The sequence below is a fragment of the Ambystoma mexicanum genome, chromosome 10, assembly GCF_040938575.1.
Source record: "Ambystoma mexicanum isolate Mex_15411 chromosome 10, UKY_AmexF1_1, whole genome shotgun sequence".
In the NCBI taxonomy this organism is placed as follows: domain Eukaryota; kingdom Metazoa; phylum Chordata; class Amphibia; order Caudata; family Ambystomatidae; genus Ambystoma; species Ambystoma mexicanum.
In genome coordinates this window covers 144118945-144141501 of record NC_090932.1, presented here as the reverse complement: position 1 = coordinate 144141501, position 22557 = coordinate 144118945, and the positions used below count along the sequence as shown (strand labels likewise).

The following is a 22557-nucleotide window of genomic DNA, read 5'->3' as shown; positions in this document are numbered from 1 at the left end:
CTGCATAAAAGCAGGGCTTTGGGGACTGGAACTTCAGAAGTCGCCACAGGACCTGAGAATCCGACGAGGGAGAAGCTGAGCCGACCTACCACGACGACACCACCGGTGGAGCCCTGCGGAACCGACTCACCACTTCCCGACGACAGGGAAGATCTCCCGACTGGAGAGGCTTCTTCCCCTGACTGGTGGGCACAACCAGTCTACCTTCTTCTTTTCGCATCCCAGGCCGTCTTGTGGTCGAAATGCCAGTGCCAAGCACCCCGGCAACCGGATAGCCACTTACCACTGGACCGCGAATAAAAGGACCGCTCCTTTTGCCTGAGAACTCTGCGGGTGGTTTCTTCCCTGGCAGAGCAACGGACTCCTGTCTTCCTCCCCGACGAGATCCTCTCTTCCCCCAGACGAAGCACCGACTTGCATCCGCTGCCAGGAACAACTGCCCCCGCTGGAGTCTTCTCACCACTTTAAGGTACCGTGTCCGCCAGGCCTCCCTTCCTAAAGATTGCTGCAAGGTAATAATAATCCCTTAACATTCTGGACTGGGTTGGCCGCCTTGACCTTCTAACGGGTCCCTTTCTGTTGGTCCAACTCTTTTTTTGAACATTTGCAAGACTCTTGTGCACTTCAACCGTGTGACCTTGGACACATTTCGTTCTAATCCTCTTAAAGTGGATCCGGCCTTCTGAACTCTAACTTCACGGTTTTACTTTGCCTTCCTCTCTTATTGTGTTCTTGTGAAAGTGTTGGGATCTGTTTCAATGTATACTCTGCTTTTCTCTCCCTTTTAAAACGAATTATTAGAGTGCCATCTGCGTTAAGCGCTCACTGCTGTCTGAAAATAAGTGGGCCTTTACTTAAGACTTGTCTACAATTCCTCTAAAGGAGTGTATATCTTTTAGTGACCATGTTTTTGAATTGCTTACTATTGGTGACTGTGTGTTTTTCTAGATGTGGTTTTAAATAAATAATTATATCTCTTTTACACCAAGCACTGGTCAGTGTTTACTTGTTCTACTGTGCTCTTCTGACCTATTGTGAATACTCTGTATACTGCCTAACTCTTCTTGAGGGAAGTCTTACTGCTCAGCCACAGCTACCAAGTAAATCTGTGTGGTCCAGTGGGTTTACTGCCAAACACCTGTAGTCTTAAATCTTTTGCAGTGGTCCCAGAGGGAACTGCACAGGTTTCTGACTAACATTTTGAACATCCAAGATGTTTGTAACACAAGATGTAGCCGCCGAACTGTAACCAGAGACCACAGGAGAAATGGGTAACGACCTGGGATGTGTCCCATAAAGAGCAAAGATTGGGGATGATCGAGTTGCTGAATGCAGAGAGTTATTATACACAAATCCCGCCATGAATAGAACGGAAAGCCAAGACCTCTGATACTGTAGTGTGATACACCTGAGATACTGTTCCATGGTAGAATTAAGCCGTTCTGTTTAACCATCAGTTTGTGGATGGTATGCACTGGAAAATGGATCGTCAATCCCGAACAATTTAGTAACAGATCGCCAGAAATGAGATGTGAATTGAGAACCCCTGTCAGTGATGATAATAGATGTGAGGCCAAAATGCCAAAATACGTTCTTGATGAAAAGATTGGCTAGAATCGGAGCCGACGGAGGACCATGACAGGGAACAAACAAGGCCATCTTAGTGAGATAGTCAACAACGACCCATATGGTGTCATAACCATACATTTCCAGTAATTCCACTACAAAATCCATGGATATCATGAACCAAGGATGATCAGGAATAGGCATAGGTTGTAGCAGACCAATGGGTTTTCCAGGCAGATTCTTGCACTGTGCACAAATAGCACAAGCGGTTATGTAACTGGTGATATCTTTCAACATTGTTGGCCACCAACACCAGCGTTGTAAAAGATCTGTTTTCTTGATACCTGGGTGAGCCGCAATCAGAAAATCATGACACCACTTGATAGCTTTGTTCCGAATTCCCATATTAGGCAGGTATACTAGTCCCTTAATATAAGGAATAGAACGTATAACTTCTAACTTGTTGGTCTGGATTTCCAACAGAAAAGATTTCACCCAATCCTGAAGATCAGTACGCAAAGTGGGTTGTAAGGTACAACTACTGATGACTTGATGCAGTAGCATTAGAAATTCCATAGGTCTGGTTGCAGTGCGCCAGGATACCTATGCGATAAAGCATCAGCTTTAGTATGCAAAGACCCAGGATGATATGTTATTAAAAAAATTAAACATGGACAAAAAGTCATGCCATCTGACATGATGTGCTGTAGTACACTTGACCAACTGAAGAGCCAATAGATTGCAGTGATCAGTGTAAATTTGGACTGGTAGCGCCGTACCTAGTAAATTATGTCTCTACACCAAAAAGGCATCCCTGACAGCCAGTAATTCCTTTTCAGTAATGGTGTAATTGTGTTCATAGGACACTAATTTCTTTGAATGATAAGCGACCGGGTGTAGGCCACTAGCATCCGGACATGACTGTGAAAGAATGGCTCCTAATGCGATATCAGAAGCATCTGATTCCACAATGAACAGAAGCATGGGATTTGGGTGTTGGAAAACAGGAGCAGTAGTAAAAGCTGTCTTAAGCGCCGAAAAGGCCTTAGCGGTCTCCCCACTCCATTTAAAGCCGTTTTGTACTACTGCTGAGAGCAGTTAGGAGTGCCACTATGGTGTATGGTGGAAACATTCTGTATAAAGCACCTGTAAAAGTTAGCAAAACCCAAAAAAGATTGAAGAGCCTTCACAGTGGTAGGAATTGGCCATTTAGGGACAGCCTTGACCTTGGTGTCGCTCATCTGCACCCCTTTGTTGGTTATTTCATAACCAAGAAATTCTAACTCTGATACATGCAAAAATGCACTTTTCTTTCTTGGTATAGAAATGATTTTCCCTTAGACGTTGAAGAGCCTTGGTTACATGAGACATATGAAGTTCATAAGAAGGTGAGTAGATTAGAATGTCGTCTAAGTAAACGACCAAGAACTGATCTAACATGTCACTGAAGATATCGTTGATAAAATATTGAAACGTGGCCGGGGCATTCCAAAGTCCGAATGGCATCACTCGATACTCAAATAGACCATATCAGGTCTTGAAAGCTGTCTTCCACTCATCCCCCTTCCGAATGCGAACCAAATTATACGCACCATGGAGGTCTAATTTAGTGAAAATCACTGCTGAACCCAACTGGCCAAGTAACACCAAGATTAACGGAATAGGATATTGATTCTGTATCGTAATGGCATTGAGAGCCCTGTAATCTATGCATGGACGTAAATCCCCCTCCTTTTTAGGGACGTACAACAATGAAGAAGCGACGGGAGACCGTGAAGGTCTTATAAACCCAGACTTTAGAGATTTGTCAATGCATTCCTTGAGGACGAGATCTTCCTTTTGAGTCAAAGAATAAATCCTACCAGAAGGTATCTGTGCCCCTGGGATGAGATCAATTGGACAGTCATAAGGCCTGTGAGGTGGTAACATGTTCGCCCCACCAATATCAAACGCATCTAGGAATTCTTGATATTCAGAAGGCACAGAACTAGTCGACACAGCACCTATAGTGGAAGCGGTGTCCAAAAGTGATTTACATTGAGTAACAACTGCGCCTTGAGACAAATAACAATGATTTTCGCAATATTCGGAAACAAATTCCACCAGTCCGGTACACCAATCTATTGATGGATTATGTTTCCGAAACCATCGTAGACCAAGGATAAGCTTATACTGAGGTGCAGCAATGAGATCAAAATAAACAGACTCAGAGTGACCTGAATGTGTTTCCATGCGCAAGTCGATGGTTCTTTCCACCACCAGACCGGATAGTGAACTAGTACCATCAACAGCATTAACCTGTTCAGGATCCTTCTTGGTTATTATGCGTAAACCCAATTATTTGGAATATTGGTGGTCTATATAGTTCCCGGTAGCCCTAGAATCCAGAACAGCGATAACTGATATAACCACTCCTGGAGAAGAGACCAAAGACACAGCCAGGGTAAATTGTCTGAGATCATGGAAATCCACTAAAGAAACATTACCCGGCAATGGGATTCCATTAATTGACAGGCTTTTGCATTTCCCTGCTTCCTGACCAGTTTCCTGGGACATGCTTTTAACTGATGTTCCGAAGAACCACAGTAGAAAAACAAATTATTTTTTCGGTTCTCCCGTTCCTCTGCAGACAATGGACTTCGAACTGCAGCTCCTATTTGCATGGGTTTGGGAGCTGGTGTATAGGTGACAGGAACAGTCAGAGAACCAAGTGGCAGACCCCTCTTTTCTCCTCAATGCTCTGCCCTGCGAGCGACTAGTTGTAAAACCAAATCTAGGAGTTCTGGAAAGGTAGTAGGAACGACCGGTACCAGAACGTGATTGTCTTTCAATGAATCAGACAGACGCTTGTAAAACAAAGTAGCCTAATTGCCATCAGGCCATCCTGTCTCGGCTGCCAATTGATTGAACCTGGCAAGATAAGCTAAGAGTGTTGTATCACCCTGATTCAGACTCAACAACTCTAACTCCACGGTCTGTGATTTGTACCGAGTATCAAAAACTTTACTCATTGCTTCTATCAATGCATCGCAATCATACAGTGATTTACTGCCCTTCTCCAACAAGGGATTAGCCCAAGCCGCTGCAGCACCACCCAAATGTGACAATAGGAACGCAGCCTTGGTTGTGAAGTCAGGAAAAGAGTCTGGCCTACACAAAAAATGCAGCCGACATTGATTGAGAAAGTTCCTAAAGGTTTTAGTATCCCCATGGAATCTCTCTGGCGGAGCTAAGGGAAATTGCGATTTCACATAGACAGGAGCAGAATCTTGTCTGGAGAACTGAGCTTGAGCACCAGAAGCAGCCTCTTGCTCCACTGACATACTTGATTGTTGCATACTGGTTTGAAGCTCAGTAATGCGGTTTTGCGTGGCATCATGTGCCGTAATCATATCAGTGCGTAGCTCAGCCACTAACTGAAGTATATTCACCAAAGCTTCAGTGGGATCCATGGTAAGGCTTCTGAATCTATCATGAAATCAGACAACCATGAAAATATGTCTTCCATGTAACTTGACATGTAGTGAAGAATATTTGGGCTTCCCACCAATCGGACCCTCTGGATGTTATAAATATACATACAGAAGGACAAATTGATTGGAATATGGATCCCACGGATCACCAGGCTGAAAGGAAGAAAAGATGTAATTGTTAATGACAAATTGAACAATAGTGCAAAAACAAAGAATATCCCAAACCCTTTCTAACCTGTATTGACTGATTGACGTGAGTCAAAAATAGTGGAACAGAGAGCCAGGAAGTCTAGAATCTAAAGAATTAAAGCAAGGTATCAGAAATGTAGTTTTATATGAACATAAGAGGGAGGAGTGGATCTTACATGTGAATCCGAAGACCAAAATCAAGAGAGAGGAAGGAACAGGTAAACCAATATGGAGGAGTAGAATACGGTGACCAAAAGGTAGTATCAGTACAAACAGCAACCAAGAGTCTCCCTCGGAGCACGTGTTCGTGTTTCCTCAGATGGAAAAGAAAGCTGCTCCCTCGGTGCACGCGTTCGCGTTCTAGGAGAAGGACTGAGAACTTGAACAAATGCTCCCTCGGTGCGCGCGATCGTGTTCCCTCAGAATAGTTCAGCAAACAAAAAAATTGCTCCCTCGGTGTGCTCAATCGAGGTAAATCTAATTTCGAGGAACAGAGATCCAGCTGCTATCACAGAGTTCCGGGACAGCAGGAAACCAGAAGACAAAACAAGTTCTTGTAGAAACAAGAACCAAAGAACAGGTCAGTCACAAGTTTAGGGAAAAGGCAAGGCAGGTCGTGGGATGTTTCCGAGTTCAAAAACCAGTAAGACAGCAGTACCAGGCAACAAATCCGACAAGGGCAAAGCGTGCGCGAAAATCAAAGGCAACGGTTTGGCAACAAAGATTTCAAGGCAACAATAAGGCATAATGTAAAACATTCAGAAGCACCGTTTCCCACTGGAACGGCACGTATAAAGACCAGATCACATGACATTTCAGATCTGACCCAAGCGTAACGGACGCCACTGTTTCCATGGAAACCGCCATCTGTCCATCAGCCGGCCGCTATGAAGGGATTTACTTAAAGGAACAGTATGCTTACTAGCAGGATAGTGAAAACGGCCAATCTCATTCTGCCACCCGATTTCCCTGCACAAGAGGAAGCCAATTTCCTTTGGCCCAAACCATGAACCATGACAGAGAAGCAGAATTAATTTGATCCCTGACAAGGCCAACAATATTCAGCAAGAGATTACTATGAGGATGATACATATTCAGATGATTTTGTAGAATACGGATGCCCAAGAGAGGGTAAAGGGAGAGTGCAGATTCCAGTAGACTCCTAAGGACCATATGTTGAGTTATAACTTAAAGATGCAAAACCAGGAAAAATGAAGTTCTTACTTGATACCGGGGCTAACCATACATCAATCTCACATACATTGGGACCTAATGTGCCCCTCTCTGGGAAGGTAAAGACATCAGTAGGTTTTTCTAATATGCCTGTTCATAGCCCTATTTCAGAGCCTATGCAATTCTCTATAGGAATTATTTCATGTCTTGCTCCTGTTGTGCTTACTGGCAAATGTGCTTTGAATTTATTAGGGATGGATCTTCTTAAGAAATTGCATGCCACTATTTATTGAATGCCTGATTGTGTCTATCTTACTTGCATGTCTGATTATTTATAAAAAGGCTGTGTATACGCTGCTCCTACCACAGGTGTACTTCTTAATGAATTACTAACTGTTGATGAAAGAGTGTGGGCCAAATTATATAGGGTGTCTCTAGGTAGAGCCTGTTCGCATTACATTAAGAGATAGTGCTATCTACCCAAGAATACCCCAGCACAAAATGACACAACCAGAACTTGAAGGAATACGCCCAGTAATACAGGATTTCTTAACCAAGGGCATTATCAAACAGATAGCAGGCAGCCCTTGTAACAGTCCTATACCTCTAACCCGGAAGAAGGTTAGTGAGAATGCACCACCTCAATGGAGACTAATTATTGATTTGAGTGCTATTAACAAGATAGTGCTGCCCCGATTTCCAGATGTGACAGACATGGTTTCTCTTTTTACCATGCTCCCACCTACTGCCCAGTATTTTACTGTGATTGGCCTTAAGAATGCGTGTTTTAGTGTTCCAATCCATGAGGATAGTCAGCATTTGTTTGCTTTTAATATTTAAGTAGAGCTCCACAAGGTTACACAGAGAACCCACGTATTTACAGTCAAGCTTTAAAAGCACAGCTAGATTGCTTTTCGCTTCCTAGTGGTACAGCCCTTTTACAATATGTAGATGATTTGCTTATAGCTGCTGACACCAAAGATCAATGCATAAACGGTACAGTCCCACTATTGAATTTTTTAGCACCCCTGGGTCACAAGGCTTCACAGAATAAACTACAGTTTTGCCAACAGCAAGTTACCTATTTAGGCCATCTCCTGTCAAATGGTGAAAGGAGATTACATCCACAGAGAATAAAAGCTGTACTTAATACAGTAGCTCCAACCACTCTGCAAGAAGTAAGAGGTTCTTTGGGTATGACATCTTTTTGTCGCCATTGCTTCCCCAATTTTACTCTCTTAGCAAAACCATTATTCAATCTCACTACAAAAGAGACACCAACCCCATTGCCATGGTCATCAGAACACCAAGCAAGCTTTGATATGCTGAAACAAGCTTTGTGTAATTCGCCTGCTTTAGGGACCCCCTATTATGCTAAGTATTTTTCCTTGTTTGTTCATGAAAAATCGAGATGCGCTTTATCTGTATTAACACAAGAGCAAGGAGATAAAAACAGGCCTTGTGCCTATTTTTCCTCCACCTTAGATAGAGTGGCTAAAGGGTTACCAAGATGTCTAAGGGCAATTGCAGCAGCTGCCCTTTCTGTCAAACAATCTGAAAGGACATCCATTGTTTGTGATGGTACCTCATGCTATTCTGATGAATAAGTCCCAAACTCAGCATACGACAAATGCCAGATTGACTAGATACAAATTAATTCTACTTGCACCACATATAATGATAAAAAGATGCAATTCACTGAACCCTGCCACGGTGCTACCCCTCCCTTCTGATTACCTCACTGTATTGCATGACAGCATCTTAACAACAAATCAGGAAACAAAGGGACGGATAGACTTGACTGATGTACCTTTAATTGATCCTGATGGAACTTTGTTTATGGATGGATCATGTTTTAAACTATGTGGTAGCTCCACAGCTGCCTATGCTATAAACACATTGAAAACTGTGGTTGAAAGTTGCAAAATGCCACACCACTCTGCCCAGGCCACAGAGATCATTGCATTAACTCGAGCATGTGAGCTCAGCCTTGATTTGAGAGTGAATATTTATATTGATAGCCAGTATGCATTTGGAGTGGGGCATAATTTTGGAAGACTGTGGGCTGAGAGAGGTTTTCTTACTTCTCGCAGTACTAAACTCCAGCATGGAATGCTGATCACAAGGTTATTGAATTTGCTAGTAGCATCTAGACAGCTAGCTATCATGAAATCTAGCACTCACAAGAAAGTGACAAATGAAGTGGAAATAGGCCATGCGTTTTCTGATAGAACAGCTAAATTGACTGCCCAAGCACTTGCCACTTTAACCTATGTATTGGTGAGTCCACAAATGACTACTGAATTTGATAATTCTCTCAAATGTGTCAGACAAATACAAAAAGATGCATCCAAGAGGACATTGAGAAATGGAATAGCAATGCTACCTTTGATGATGGTTGTTATGTATACAAATCTGATAAGAGATTATGGATGTTACTTAACAAGTATGTGCCTATGATGGTCACAATGGCACATGGTCCCTCCCATATAGGTGCACATGCAATTGTAGCCTTATTGCAAGAAGTATGGTATTATATAAACATTCAAATGACAGCTATGGCTACATGTTAAAATTGTATTACTTGCTTAACACACAATATAGGAAAGGTTACGCCTACCCCTAGAGGTCATTTCAGACTCCCGGAATTGCCTTTTGAATGCCTTCAAATGTATTACATAGAAATGTCACAATGTCAGAGATTCAGATATGTTTTAGTTTTAGTATGTATCTTTAGCAAATGGACAGAAGCATTTCCTATAGTGGATAATATTGCTTTGAGTACTGCCAAGACTTTGGTGAAAGAGTTTTTTCCAAGATACAGACTGCCCCATACAATCTGGGGTGACAATGGTGTTCACTTTTTTAATAAGACAGTGGAACTAGTATGTCATGCATTAGGAATACGCCAAAGCTTCCATACAATATACCACGCACAAGCAGCAGGTCTTGTGGAATGTTTCAATTCCACCCTCAAGGGCAAATTGGCAAAGGTCTGTGCTAGTAGCCCTCTGAAGTGGGTAGATGCTCTTCCCCTAACCCTAATGTCCATATGTACTCTACCGCACTCAGGAGAAGGTTTATCACCTTATGAAATAGTAATGGGACGACTTTCAAATATATGGGGAATCACAAGTCCAAGAAAACTGTCTAATGTCCCTTGTCCTTTGTTGAGCGATTACTGTATGGAGCTTTCTAAGAGGTTGTCTATGTTACGCTCACCTGACTCCCACGGAGGCGCTGGTGTGGTTCGCGCTGCTGTGACCTCTTCTAAGGTGATGCGCAGGGTTCGGAAGACGGACTGGACCGGGCCCCCAAATCTGGCTTGTCTGGCTCGCAGATGTATCCTTCTGTAGGTGAAAATAGGGGATTAACTGTCTGCGGGGTAATACAATCAGCCTCCCACTTTCCCCTCTCACCCTCCTCGAAACCCTTCTGTGATTCCTCGTAGCGTCTCACCTTAGGGTGTGGAAGGACGAGCTCTCCATCCTGCTTCTGATGCAGGGGCGCGTTGGTATCCAGTTACTTCACTGGATTTTCGGATTGGTGAGAACCAAACTTGCTTGGCTTCCAGGTAAGTTTTTTTGATAAGAGGTTCCCCTTATGTACATGCATTAATGTACTAATGCTAGTGTCTTTTTCCCCATAGGGGCCGGGGTACGGAATGCCGGGGAACAGGCACCGACCCGAGATGAGAGGTGAAATCCTTGTAGAAATCAGGTAAGTCTTTAATGAGCATTTTTTGGTAATGTCTTTTCATTCGCTATTTAATGCTGATGTCTCTTTCTCCCCTTAGGGGCCAGGGTCCGGAAATGCCAGGATGCAGCGCGGACCCGAAATGAAGAGGGAATGAATCAACAGGTAAGTATTAACATGGAGATTTAGCTTTCCTTATTCCCTTCTCTCTCTCACCTTTTGTTCTGGTCTTTTTCTCCCTAGGCGCTGGGGCGTGACTGCGAATCCGGATGATCGCTGCTGAACATGGAGGCGCCCTGTAAAGGTGAGTGGAATGCGGCGCTGCAGCGATCGACGCGATGAGCTTTTAAATAAAAGTCTTCCTTTTCAGGATTGTCGGCGAGATGTCTCCGGGATGCGGATTTAGCAGGTAAGGACTTTTCCTTCTTCTGTTCTCTTCTTCTCTTCCTTTGCAGGTGATCCAGGATGCTGGCAGGCGTGGCAGAAGTCAGAATGCAGGAGCAGACACGGTGAGCGTCCAGCTGCTAGATGCAGAACAACGCGAAGCACGTGTGGCTGTTCGGGTGGGGTTTAAATAGCCTTGGAAGAAGTTCCAGGTATGTATCCTTCCTCCAATCAGGTATGTATTCTTCCCCAACCACGCCCGGATGGTAAATTAGTCCCACAGGTAAAGTAGTTCCTTTCAGGCCTCAAGGAGGCCGGGATCCTGCAGCATGGTCTGCATCAGGTAAGTGCACCCAAGCACTTCCATAATGAGCCTGGCGCCTATGGCGCCAGGACTGATGTCTTTTATGAGCCTGGCACCATAGGCGCCAGGACACTGTCCAAAGGGCCCCTATATGGGGTTGCTGGGTCCTTCCTTGGGGACTGGATGTCCGCTTTCGGGGACGCAGGTCTTGAACCGGATCCCCGGGAGCGGGCATCATGACAGCACTCCCCCCCAAGGCCCCTCCCAAGGTTGTTCCCTCCGGGGGTTTTGGTTTGTCTGGGAAGAGTCGGTGGAATTGCCTGACTAATCGAGGTGCATGCACATGGTCGCTGGGTTCCCACGACCTCTCCTGAGGTCCGTACCCCTTCCAATCAATTAGGTAGAACAGTTTTGACCTAAACATTTTTGAGTCTAAAATGTTCTTCACTTCGAATTCGGGCTCCCCATCTATTAGAATAGGTTCTGGAGGTTTGACTAGTCGGGTTCCGGGTACCACTGGTTTCAGAAGTGACACATGAAAAACAGGTTGAATTCGCATACTAGCTGGTAAATCAAGTTTAACAGCCACTGGGTTAATTATTGCCGTAATAGAATAAGGTCCCAGATATTTTGGGTTAAAAGTTCGAGGCCCTTTGAGTGGTAAATGTCTGGTAGCTAACCACACTTGATCCCCAATCTGATACGGAGGTGCTTCACTCCGATGTAGATCAGCATTCTCCTTGTATTTTCTCTTGGCTTGTTGTAAATGCGTAGTTGCCTCTTTGAAGGCTTGGTTAATTGTAGAATGCAGATGTTCTACTGCAGGCATTCCGAGGTTCTGAGGTGAGTCAAGGTTTGAGGTTCGAGGTTGATGCCCAAACAAAGTATAAAAAGGACTGTGGCCAGTTCCAGAGTGTACCGAATTATTATATGCGTATTCGGCTATCCAAAGAATGTCTTTCCAGTTGCTTTCAGATTGCTGTAACATACACCGTAAGTATTGCTCAATGGTCTGTTTTGTCCTCTCGGTCTGACCATAGGTCTGAGGGTGGTGACTGGTCGATAATCTTACGTCGATCTGTGCCATTTGACAACATTTGCGCCAGAAGTGGGAAATGAATTGGCTTCCCCGGTCAGAGATTAGTATAGATGGGAATCCATGTAGCCGAACAATATTTTCGAGGAATTCTTTGGCTAGGACAGAAGCTGAAGGTAAACCTTTCAAAGGAATAAAGTGGGCCATTTTGGAAAACAAATCCACAATTACCAGAATACTATTGTACCCCGAACAAGGAGGCAGGTCCGTAATAAAATCCATTGATAGGGTGTGCCAGGGTGCTGGCGGTATGTCTAGAGGTTGAAGGAGACCGTATGGTCTTTTCTTTTGACTTTTATTTTGGGCGCAAACACCACAGGACATCACAAAAGATTTAACATCTTTTCGCCAAGAGGGCCACCAAAATTGTCGTTTCACCTTTTCCTCTGTCTTGGCAATACCGGGGTGTCCCTCTATTAATGCATCATGATAACCGGAAATAACTAGTTTGTGTAATTCCTTATGTGGCAGGAATAAGCGTCCTTGGAAATAAGGTAAACCATTATCTATGGTAAAGTCTGATCCCTTTTGTTTCCAATCCTGTAAGGTTGTAGGGTCCAGGAGTTGTTTCACTCTGGCTTGAATGTCTTCAAGCGTCTGTAACAAAGTCATGCCTAGAATCCTCTGTTCAGGAATTATTGGTACTGGTTCTGAATTTGTATCAGATTCTCCCATTCCAATTCGGGATAAGGCGTCTGCTTTGCCATTCTTGCAGCCAGGTCGATAGGTAATCACGAAATCAAATTCAGCGAAAAACAAAGCCCATCGGAGCTGCCGTGATGACTGAGCCTTGGTGGTTTTCAAATACTGTAAATTCCGGTGATCAGTGATCACTGTGATGGTATGTCGAGCGCCAAGCAGATAATGCCGCCAGGCTTTAAAAGCGGACTTAATGGCTAACAGTTCTTTGTCCGTGATTGCATAATTAACCTTGGGTGCCGAGAATTTTCTGGACCAAAATGCTACGGGATCCAGTTGGTTGGTTTCGGGATCTCTTTGGGACAGGACAGCTCCCATGGCTAGGCTGGATGCGTCAGTCTCGATGACATAAGGGAGATCTGGATGCGGGTTTTTCAATATAGGTGCGGAGGTAAACTTAGCTTTTAAATCCTGAAAGGCCTGCTCGGCTTCTTCAGACCATTCAAAACGTTTATTTTTCCTCAAGAGTGCAGTAATGGGTTGTACCACGCGTGAAAATTCCGGGATAAACCTGCGATAGAAATTGGCAAAGCCGAGCATGCTTTGAACCCCTTTTACAGAGCTAGGTGATGGCCATTTGAGGATGGCATCCACTTTTCTTGAGTCCATTCGGACTCCTTTGGGTGTCAGGATGAAACCTATAAACTCGACTTCTGTGGTATGGAAAACACATTTCTCCAATTTAGCAAATAGTTTGTGTTGGCGCAGTTTTTCAAGTACTGCCCTGACGTGTTTTCTGTGATCAGATTCCGAAGAGGAGTACACCAGAATGTCATCGATATATACGACAACACAAACATCGATGAGTTCCCGAAGGACATCATTCATGAAGTATTGGAAGGCAGCCGGCGCGTTACACAATCCGAAAGGCATCACCTGGTACTCGAATAATCCGTATTTAGTACGGAAGGCAGTTTTCCATTCGTCGCCTTCTTTAACTCGTACCAGATGATACGCCCCCCGGAGATCTAACTTGGTGTATATGCAAGCGTCCTTCACCTGGTCAAGGAGTTCAGGGATCAGAGGCAGAGGATAACGTTTTTTAACCGTTATCTGGTTCAATGCGCGGTAATCGATACAAGTTCTAAGGTCGCCTTCTTTTTTGGGCACGAAGAACAAAGCCGAGGATGCCGGGGACTTTGACGGGCGAATAAAACCATTAGCTAGGTATTGATCCAAATATTGTCTCAAATGCAGATTTTTAGGTTCGGTAAGGGCATAAATCCTGCTACAAGGGGGTTGTGCACCGGGCACCAGATCGATTTGGCAATCGTACGATCTGTGAGGAGGTAATGTGTTGGCCTGTTCCTTTTGGAAGACGTCCTGAAAGTCTTGGTATTCCGGAGGTAGTTGCATGGAGGCAGAGGTTACAGATGCTAGATTAATCTTCATGTTTTTTGGGTAGCAGGTTTGTGTACAATCCGGGAACGTTATTCTCTTAGCTCGCCAATCAATTTGAGGATTATGTGTCTCTAACCAAGGGATTCCAAGAATAACCTGAAACTGAGGAGCCTTGATTACATCAAACACAACACCCTCCCGATGGCCGTCGGGACCAATAAGAGTCACCTCGGTAGTGGAATGTGTTACGGGTCCAGAGGCAATTTCAGTTCCATCGACTGTGGTGATGACATTTTTGCTGGTTTTAGGACAGAGAGGGAGGTTAATCCTAGAGACCAATTCACGATCCACATAGTTTCCAATAGCCCCACTATCGATGTATGCCTTTATTGCATGCAACCGCTTAGGCTGTTCTGGATCTACGAGAACCATTGGCACAATGAAATGCGAGGTCTGAGAGTTAGTTTTCATGCTCGGCAAGCGGACCCCTACACTTGTCGGGCGGAGTCGTTTCCCGAAACAGAGTCTTCATGGTTTTTATCAGCGGCTCATACCGCCTTTCGGGGCGGTTTTGCCGGGCAATCTCGTAGAAAGTGTCCAGAATTCCCACAATAAAGACATAATTTTAACTGCCGCCTCCTTTCACGTTCCTTTTGAGTTAAGGGTCATTTAACCCCTCCAATTTGCATAGGCTCAGAGACATCAACTCCCTTGGGATTAGCATGGGTCTTGACCAACACCCGGGTCTCAAACCTGGACTGATCTGCTTTTCTGTTTTGAAGTCTGTGATCCAATTGGACCACTAAGTCTATATACTCTGTGCATTCTTGGGGCGGATTTACAACTTGGGCCAAGACATCTTTAAGTTCTCCGCATAGGCCTCGATAATGACTCTTTTATCCTCTGGCCATCCCGTTTCCACAATTAGTCTATTAAAGGTTGCAAAATAGGATAGGAGGTCCTGATTGCCCTGTCGCAGGGATAGAAGTTCGTCATCCAGAGCCTGCCCCTGAGAGTGTCTAGCAAATAACCTTTCCATGCTTGCTTGAAACCTTTGAAAATCACAGAGAATCGGGTCATCTTAAGTAACCAGTGGAACTGACCAATCGGCAGCGCAGCCGCTGAGATATGACAATACAAAGGCTACCTTGGTCTGATCATTAGGGAAGGCCACAGGTCTGCATAGGAAGTGCAAACGACACTGATTCATGAATACGGCGAATCGTTTGGGGTCCCCAGCAAAGCGTTCGGGTGGGGCCAGCGGCATGTTTCCGGGTAGATTAATCTGCACAGGGTTACTGGAAACCACAGGAGCGGGGTTCCCTCCGGAACCGGGTAGAGGAGTTTGCCCAGCTTGACCTTGCAAAAGCTGTCTGGCCAGGTCATCAGTTCTTTCCTTTGATATTATTAATTCCCTCCTGAGGGCATTAGTCTCTTGACGAGCGGCATGTACTTCGGCCCGTAATTCCCCCAGTAATTGGGCCAACTGATCAGTCTCAGAACTTTCCATAGCACCTGGGTGGGAATTTGTAGGAAGGCTTCGCGTTCTGTTACGCTCACCTGACTCCCACGGAGGCGCTGGCCTGGTTCGCGCTGCTGTGACCTCTTCTAAGGTGATGCTCAGGGTTCGGAAGACGGACTGGACCGGGCCCCCAAATCTGGCTTGTCTGGCTCGCAGAAGTATCCTTCTGTAGGTGAAAATAGGGGATTAACTGTCTGCGGGGTTATGCAATCAGCCTCCCACTTTCCCCTCTCACCCTCCTCGAAACCCTTCTGTGATTCCTCGTAGCGTCTCACCTTAGGGTCTGGAAGGACGAGCTCTCCATCCTGCTTCTGATGCAGGGGCGCGTTGGTATCCAGTTACTTCACTGGATTTTCGGATTGGTGAGAACCAAACTTGCTTGGCTTCCAGGTAAGTTTTTTTGATAAGAGGTTCCCCTTGTGTCCATGCATTAATGTACTAATGCTAGTGTCTTTTTCCCCATAGGGGCCGGGTACGGAATGCCGGGGAACGGGCACCGCCCCGAGATGAGAGGTGAAATCATTGTAGAAATCAGGTAAGTCTTTAATGAGCGTTTTTTGGTAATGTCTTTTCATTCGCTCATTAACGCTGATGTCTCTTTTTCCCCTTAGGGGCCGGGGTCCGGAAATGCCAGGATGCGGCGCGGACCCGAAATGAAGAGGGAATGAATCAACAGGTAAGTCTTAACATGGAGATTTAGCTTTCCTTATCCCTTCTCTCTCTCACCTTTTGTTCTGGTCTTTTTCTCCCCAGGCGCTGGGGCGTGACTGCGAATCCGGATGATCGCTGCTGAACATGGAGGCGCCCTGTAAAGGTGAGTGGAATGCGGCGCTGCAGCGATCGACGCGATGAGCTTTTAAATAAATGTCTTCCTTTTCAGGATTATCGGCGAGATGTCTCCGGGATGCGGATTTAGCAGGTAAGGACTTTTCCTTCTTCTGTTCTCTTCTTCTCTTCCTTTGCAGGTGATCCAGGATGCTGGCAGGTGTGGCAGAAGTCAGGATGCAGGAGCAGACACGGTGAGCGTCCAGCTGCTAGATGCAGAACAACGCGAAGCACGTGTGGCTGTTCGGGTGGGGTTTAAATAGCCTTGGAAGAAGTTCCAGGTATGCATCCTTCCTCCAATCAGGTATGTATCCTTCCCCAACAACGCCCGGATGGTAAATTAGTCCCACAGGTAAAGTAGTTCCTTTCAGGCCTCAAGGAGGCCGGGATCCTGCAGCATGGTCTGCATCAGGTAAGTGTACCCAAGCCTATGGCGCCAGGACTGATGTCTTTTATGAGCCTGGCGCCATAGGCGCCAAGACACTGTCCAAAGGGCCCCTATATGGGGTTGCTGGGTCCTTCCTTGGGGACTGGATGTCCGCTTTCGGGGATGCAGGGCTTGAACCGGCTCCCCGGGAGCGGGCATCATGACAGTCTATTATCCATAACCAGGTCAAAGACTCTCTACCTAAACCTTTGGAAGGACCAGGCCACTCTATCCAGCCTGGTGACTGGATCTTCACCAATAATTTCCAGCTATCATCCAGCCTACAGCCACTGTGGAAAGGCCCTATAAAGGTTCTATTAGCCACCCAGTTTGCTGCAAGGTTTGAAGAACATCGTAGCTGGATATATGTGAGCCACATGAAGCAGGCTACTCCATTTCTGTCTGGGAATACATCTACTGAGTATCAATCTGAAGAATCTGCGCCAAAAGGGACTGATAACTCCCAAAGACTATCTCTGTGCAATGTTTCCCCAGGTTTCATGCCTCCCAAAGACATCACAGAAGTGACAGAGGGTCCACGGTATAACCTCAGGTGACGAAAGCTGAAGTGAATGTGCTGATTGACATTTCCTTCTTTTCCTGATTGACATTGCTTATTTCTCTACAACGGATTGTCCAGGGTGGTGAATAGCGGCATCTTTAGCAAACTGTCTTTGGGGTGAGGCATATGAACACTCCTGAAACTCCTATAACCCTTGTTTTACCTCATTATGCTAGGACATTTCCTGTGAAAAGCTATCTCACTGCACCCAAGAACTTAAATAAACACTGACTTTTGCTCCAGAGCCAAGCACAGGACACCAAGGGGAAGGGCAGACATGGAACACCTGCTATTGTGCTGCGAGGTGGAGAGCATCCAGAGGGCCTACCTGGACACCAATCTACTGAATGACAGGGTGCTGTACGCCATGCTGAAGGCTGAGGAGAGCTTATCCCCCTCAACCTCCTTCCTCAAGTGTGTGCAGAAAGCGGTGCTGCCCTACATGTGCAAGATTGTGGCCACCTGCATGCCGAACATATGTGAAGCGCAGAGGTGCGAAAAAGAGGTGTTTCCTCTTACAATGACTTACCTGGACAGATTCTTGTCCGTGGGCCAGCTTAAAGAAAACCAGTTGCAACTCCTGGGGGCCACATGCATGTTTTTGCCATCAAAAATTAAAGAAACCATCCCATTAACCATGAAAAAGCTCTGCATCTACACAGCTAATTCTATCAGACTATTTGAATTAGTGCAAATGGAGCTGTTGAAATTGAACAAACTAAAATGAGACTTGGCCTCCGTCATCCTTAATGACTTCATCAAACATGTTCTTTGCAAAATACCTCTGATAGAGTACACCAAACAGATCATCCGCAAGCACACACAGACTTTGCTGGCCCTCTGCATTACAGACATCAGGTTTATTTCAAACCCTGCATCCATGCTTGCTGCAGACAGCGTGGCTGCAGCTGTGCAAGGCCCCACCTCGGCAACACCCAAAGTTTCTTCTCCCAGCGGTGTCTCACACTCTTCCTTTCGCAAATCATCAAGTGTGATCCAGATTGTTTAAAGGCTTGTCAGGAGCAAATTGAATTGCTGCTAGAATTCAGTTTATGTCATGCACAATAACACAATGTTTCTGAATACAAAAGTACTGACAACGAGGATATCTTACCTTGCACTCCAGCTGATGTGCGAGATGTGAACATTTGAACATTTAAAGGGCCTGGTGCACCGCTAGTGGTGACACTGGTTATGTGTCACATGCGATTGTCCAGGAAGAAGAAATATATGAAACTGTTCAGTAACTATGCTCTAAAACTCTTATTGTACTGTTCATAAGGGCCGTTTGTGGAAAATATATTTTGTTTGCCCATTAGTTCTTACAATGTAACCTGCCAAAGCCATCAAAATGTAACCTGCCATTATAATGTAAACTGCTAAAAGCCATTCATGAAACTGAAATGACTAGGCCGCACTGCAAAATAGATTTACCGCACACGCTTGCTTTAGCTAAATGAGTAAGTTCAAACAGCATGAACTTTGTACAGCTTTTGTACATGTTTTAGTCTGTACATTAGATCATCACAAATGTGATGTGGGCCTGCTTACTTTGATCAATATGTTTCCTTAATATAACTGCAAATTGCAAAGGCTACGCAGAAATAAACCGCCTAACACAAACTTCCCTGTACGCAAAGGAAAGCTGCTTGTGGTTTAAACGTTGAACGTGAACTTTAACACAGAAGCACGTATAAGCAAGCACATGCTATTTTTTGATCCAGCCGCTCTCATGAACTTATGATATGTCTGCTGACGTGCATTACAATATATAATGTCTTGACATGTAGAATAATTGTGTAGAGTTAGCATGATGCGATGATGAGATGACTATGGGTTGTCTAGAGCTTTGCACACGTAATGTCTGAAATGTAAGTATATATACATGACCATTTTGTATTGTCATTTGGCAGAAAATGCGATGGCTTTCTGCTATCGTGGTTTCTGTCCCACTTAAGTGTAATAAATGTAGTTTAGCCAGAAGGTAAGCGTTAGAAAAATCTCTGTGTTGGAGTCTCATATCTTGTTTTTTATTATTTACAGACGGGGCAAACCCAAACCTGCAGCATTGTAATATTGTTTACATGACACCTGTTGTGGTGTCACTGGTGGCAGGGAAGTTTTCAGTGTTTGGGGTGTTTTTCATTGCATTGGCCTTAGGTGAGGAGATCCTGCTGCATGGGTGTGGTAACACGTGGGGTTGGGAGGCTGGCAAGTCATTGCTTGCATTTTTCTTTTTGTCATGCCTGCCACACCGTATCCCATTCACTCACCTTTTCATGGATATATACCAACGCTGGCATTCCACTCCTGGTGCTTTGGCTCTGTATGGGATTATCCTCCCCAGATTACTCCACATCCAGCACAGCATGGCAGGACATATGGGGAATGCCCTGTTTGCCCAACTGCAACAGGGTGGATGTCCCACCACCGGACACCCCCGGACACCAGGCACATGACAGACAGCTATTTTGGCACCTGTTACCAGCTGCTCGCTGCATCTCAATGCACCCTTCAGTTCCAAGCTCATTGCTTTAGGCCCCAGGCCTTCTGGGGCCTGGGGTCTCAATACCTTCAACTCTCTCCCTAAATATCTTCCTTCTTGGGTTCTGCGCTCATCCGCCTCCAACTCCCTCGGGGTCAGTCGCTTCTCCAAGCAACGAGTTGGTGGTAGATCTCTTTCCTCGGCTGGGGCCTCCCTCTGGAAGAGCCTCCCTGCCTCCCTGAACTATCTCTGGTTCCGGAAGCACCTCAAAACCTTCCTCTTTGCTTCCGCTTTTTCTCCTCCTCTCCCCTGCTGATCTCCTGGCTGAAAAGCTTCTGCTTTTTCTCCTCCTCTCTCCTGCTGACCTGCTGGCTGTAACTGCACTGGCACCTGCACTTCCTGCCTGGCAACCCCCGCACTTGGGATTGTTTCTGCATTCCTCTAGTCCCACCATCAGCATTTGACACCTGATTTCTGCACTTACCCTTGCACTTGCCACCTGCTGGCCGTTACTTTACTTTGTGATTATTTATTCCCTTGTATTCCACTGCCCCTTCCCCCTCCCCCGCACTTTCCCTTCCCATACCCCATGCACTTGAGTGATCTGAATGACACCTGACCTAGTAGGGTTATTGTCTGTCCTCCCTTTGTTCCTCCTCCCTTGCCTCGTTGCGTCTTGAAACACTTGTGTATAGGTGCGTTATAAATGCCATATCATATAATATCATAGCATATCATATCATTGGTGCCTGTTCAGTCCAGTCCCTTTAGGCTCTGCCTTTCCTTCCTTTTGTCTATTGCCTGCTCCCTTTTGTGTGCCAATATCCTTGACCTCCGTTTATCATTCCTTTCTCTTGTCCGCTTGTCTCTTTTCTGCCTGTTGCCTCTTTGCCCTGACTTCCTCTCTGATTGCTGCCTGTTTGCCCAGCTGCCTTCAGCCGGATACTGTCTTCACTGCACTGAGGATTTCACCTGCCATCATCTTAGACATTCCATCATCGGTTGCCCTGCCAGTGTTTCCCACACTTTCCTGATGCCACGTTAATCAGGGGATGCCTTTGCCTCTACCAGACCCACATTCTCAGGGTATTGGTATGAGCACAGAGAATTGGCACCAATTCATCATTGGATGGCACCAGGGATGTGGTTTCACCGGGGCTGGTATTCATGTGAAGTATGATTGCACAAGCTGATTGTGGGCAGCCTCACCCTGTGCCATTTGGCCCACCAATGGCATGGGTGGTGCCTGTGGCTGGGGGTGATATTCTTCCTGCATCTCTCCTGATGTGCCATGCAATGTGGCATCATTGTACAGGACACCATCTACCACAATGATTTTGCATGCTACTGGTGGGGCATATAGCAATACCCTGCCAGAGCGGTGAAGAAAGAGGAAAAGTGACTTGAGAACCATGAATGTGCACTGCACTATGCCCCTAGTGGCATTGTACCTGATCCCGGCTGGTGTGGCATGATTCCTGAATGGTGTGGGCAGAAATGTGAAAACGGGTTGGCATGGTCGCCTGCATATGTGTAGATGGTTGTTATTGGCATTGATTGTCATGGCCAGTTGTTCAGTGTGTCATGTGACAGCATGCATGTGCATGACAGTTGATACTCACCGAGGAGCCAGCTGTTGTCAAAGGTTCCCAATGCCAGGACCCGGTAGAGTGGCGACCGATGGTAGATGAAGCTGTCATGTGTGCTTCCAGGAATATTGGCATTACTTGCATGGTGACTCCTTTTGCATCACAGATGACCTGCACATTGATAGACTGCCAATGCTTCCAGTTGCGGTAAATGTGCTCCATCAATCAGGGGAGCCGTAGCGCAAAATGCGTGCCATCAATGGCTCCAAGTACATAAGATAGAATTCCTGGCAAACTCCCTGCCTTTCCTGCAGTGTGCGTGCATGTATATGGGCCTACGCACACATGTGATTTAATGCAGCCCAGTACCTGGTGTAGACACTGGATTTATGTGGCTTGAGATGTGCCCCCTACAATGGCAGCAGTGCGCTGAAAGGATCATGTGGCTATGAAATATAGGGCTGTCAGCACCTTTGGGGGGGGTGAGGTGAGTGTATGGGAGCAGATGGTGGGTGATGCAAGGTCTTACTTCCACTCCGTGACCAGGTCTAGGGTGACATGGGGCGAACCTGTACCTTGCATAGACCTGGTCGTCTGGCATCCCAAACAGCGTGGTGCGTGTTGTGAAAATCTGAGGTCTCCACATGCTCCTCTTCCTCCTTATTTGTCCATGTACGAGGGCTCCCAGTATACCTGCATTCATACAGGATGAACAGCCTTGGAATGGTGTACATTGCGTGTGTTATATGCATGGTTTCATTTGTGCATTATACTTTGAATCTACTATCATGTGACAGTGAGAACACAAGGTTTGCATGTGACTTTTCGTGACATAAAGTAACGCATTGAAATCCTTGAATTCGATTATGTTTGCACTTGGATGGGCATGTGATTCCTTTGCGTGGCCCGTCCCTCACCTATGTTATTCCTTTTTCCTCATTTTGCCGGGAGAATGGGGAAGATGCATGTTTCACGCCCTATTTATTTTGTTGTTGTTGCGTAAGCTCGTCCAACAATTTTCATGTAGTGTCGCGCACATGGTTCAAAGGCACTCATCGATGTGATGGACCTTTGCAAAGCCATCGAAATACACGCATAGCCTGATCCATCAATCAGTAAAAGGAGTTGTGCGCACTGAATAGTGCACAAAATCACTTTTCAGCAAGCAAAATATTCTATGAATCGGGACCTAAGGGAATAAAGCAATGTCAAGGTCCACCATGGCC

At 45.6% G+C, this 22557-nt stretch overlaps 1 pseudogene; it reads left to right on the top strand.

Moving 5' to 3' along the window:
- Positions 1 to 17534: 17534 nt before the first annotated feature.
- LOC138493142 (G1/S-specific cyclin-D1 pseudogene) lies at positions 17535 to 18409 on the top strand (annotated as a pseudogene).
- The last annotated feature ends 4148 nt before the right edge of the window (positions 18410 to 22557 follow it).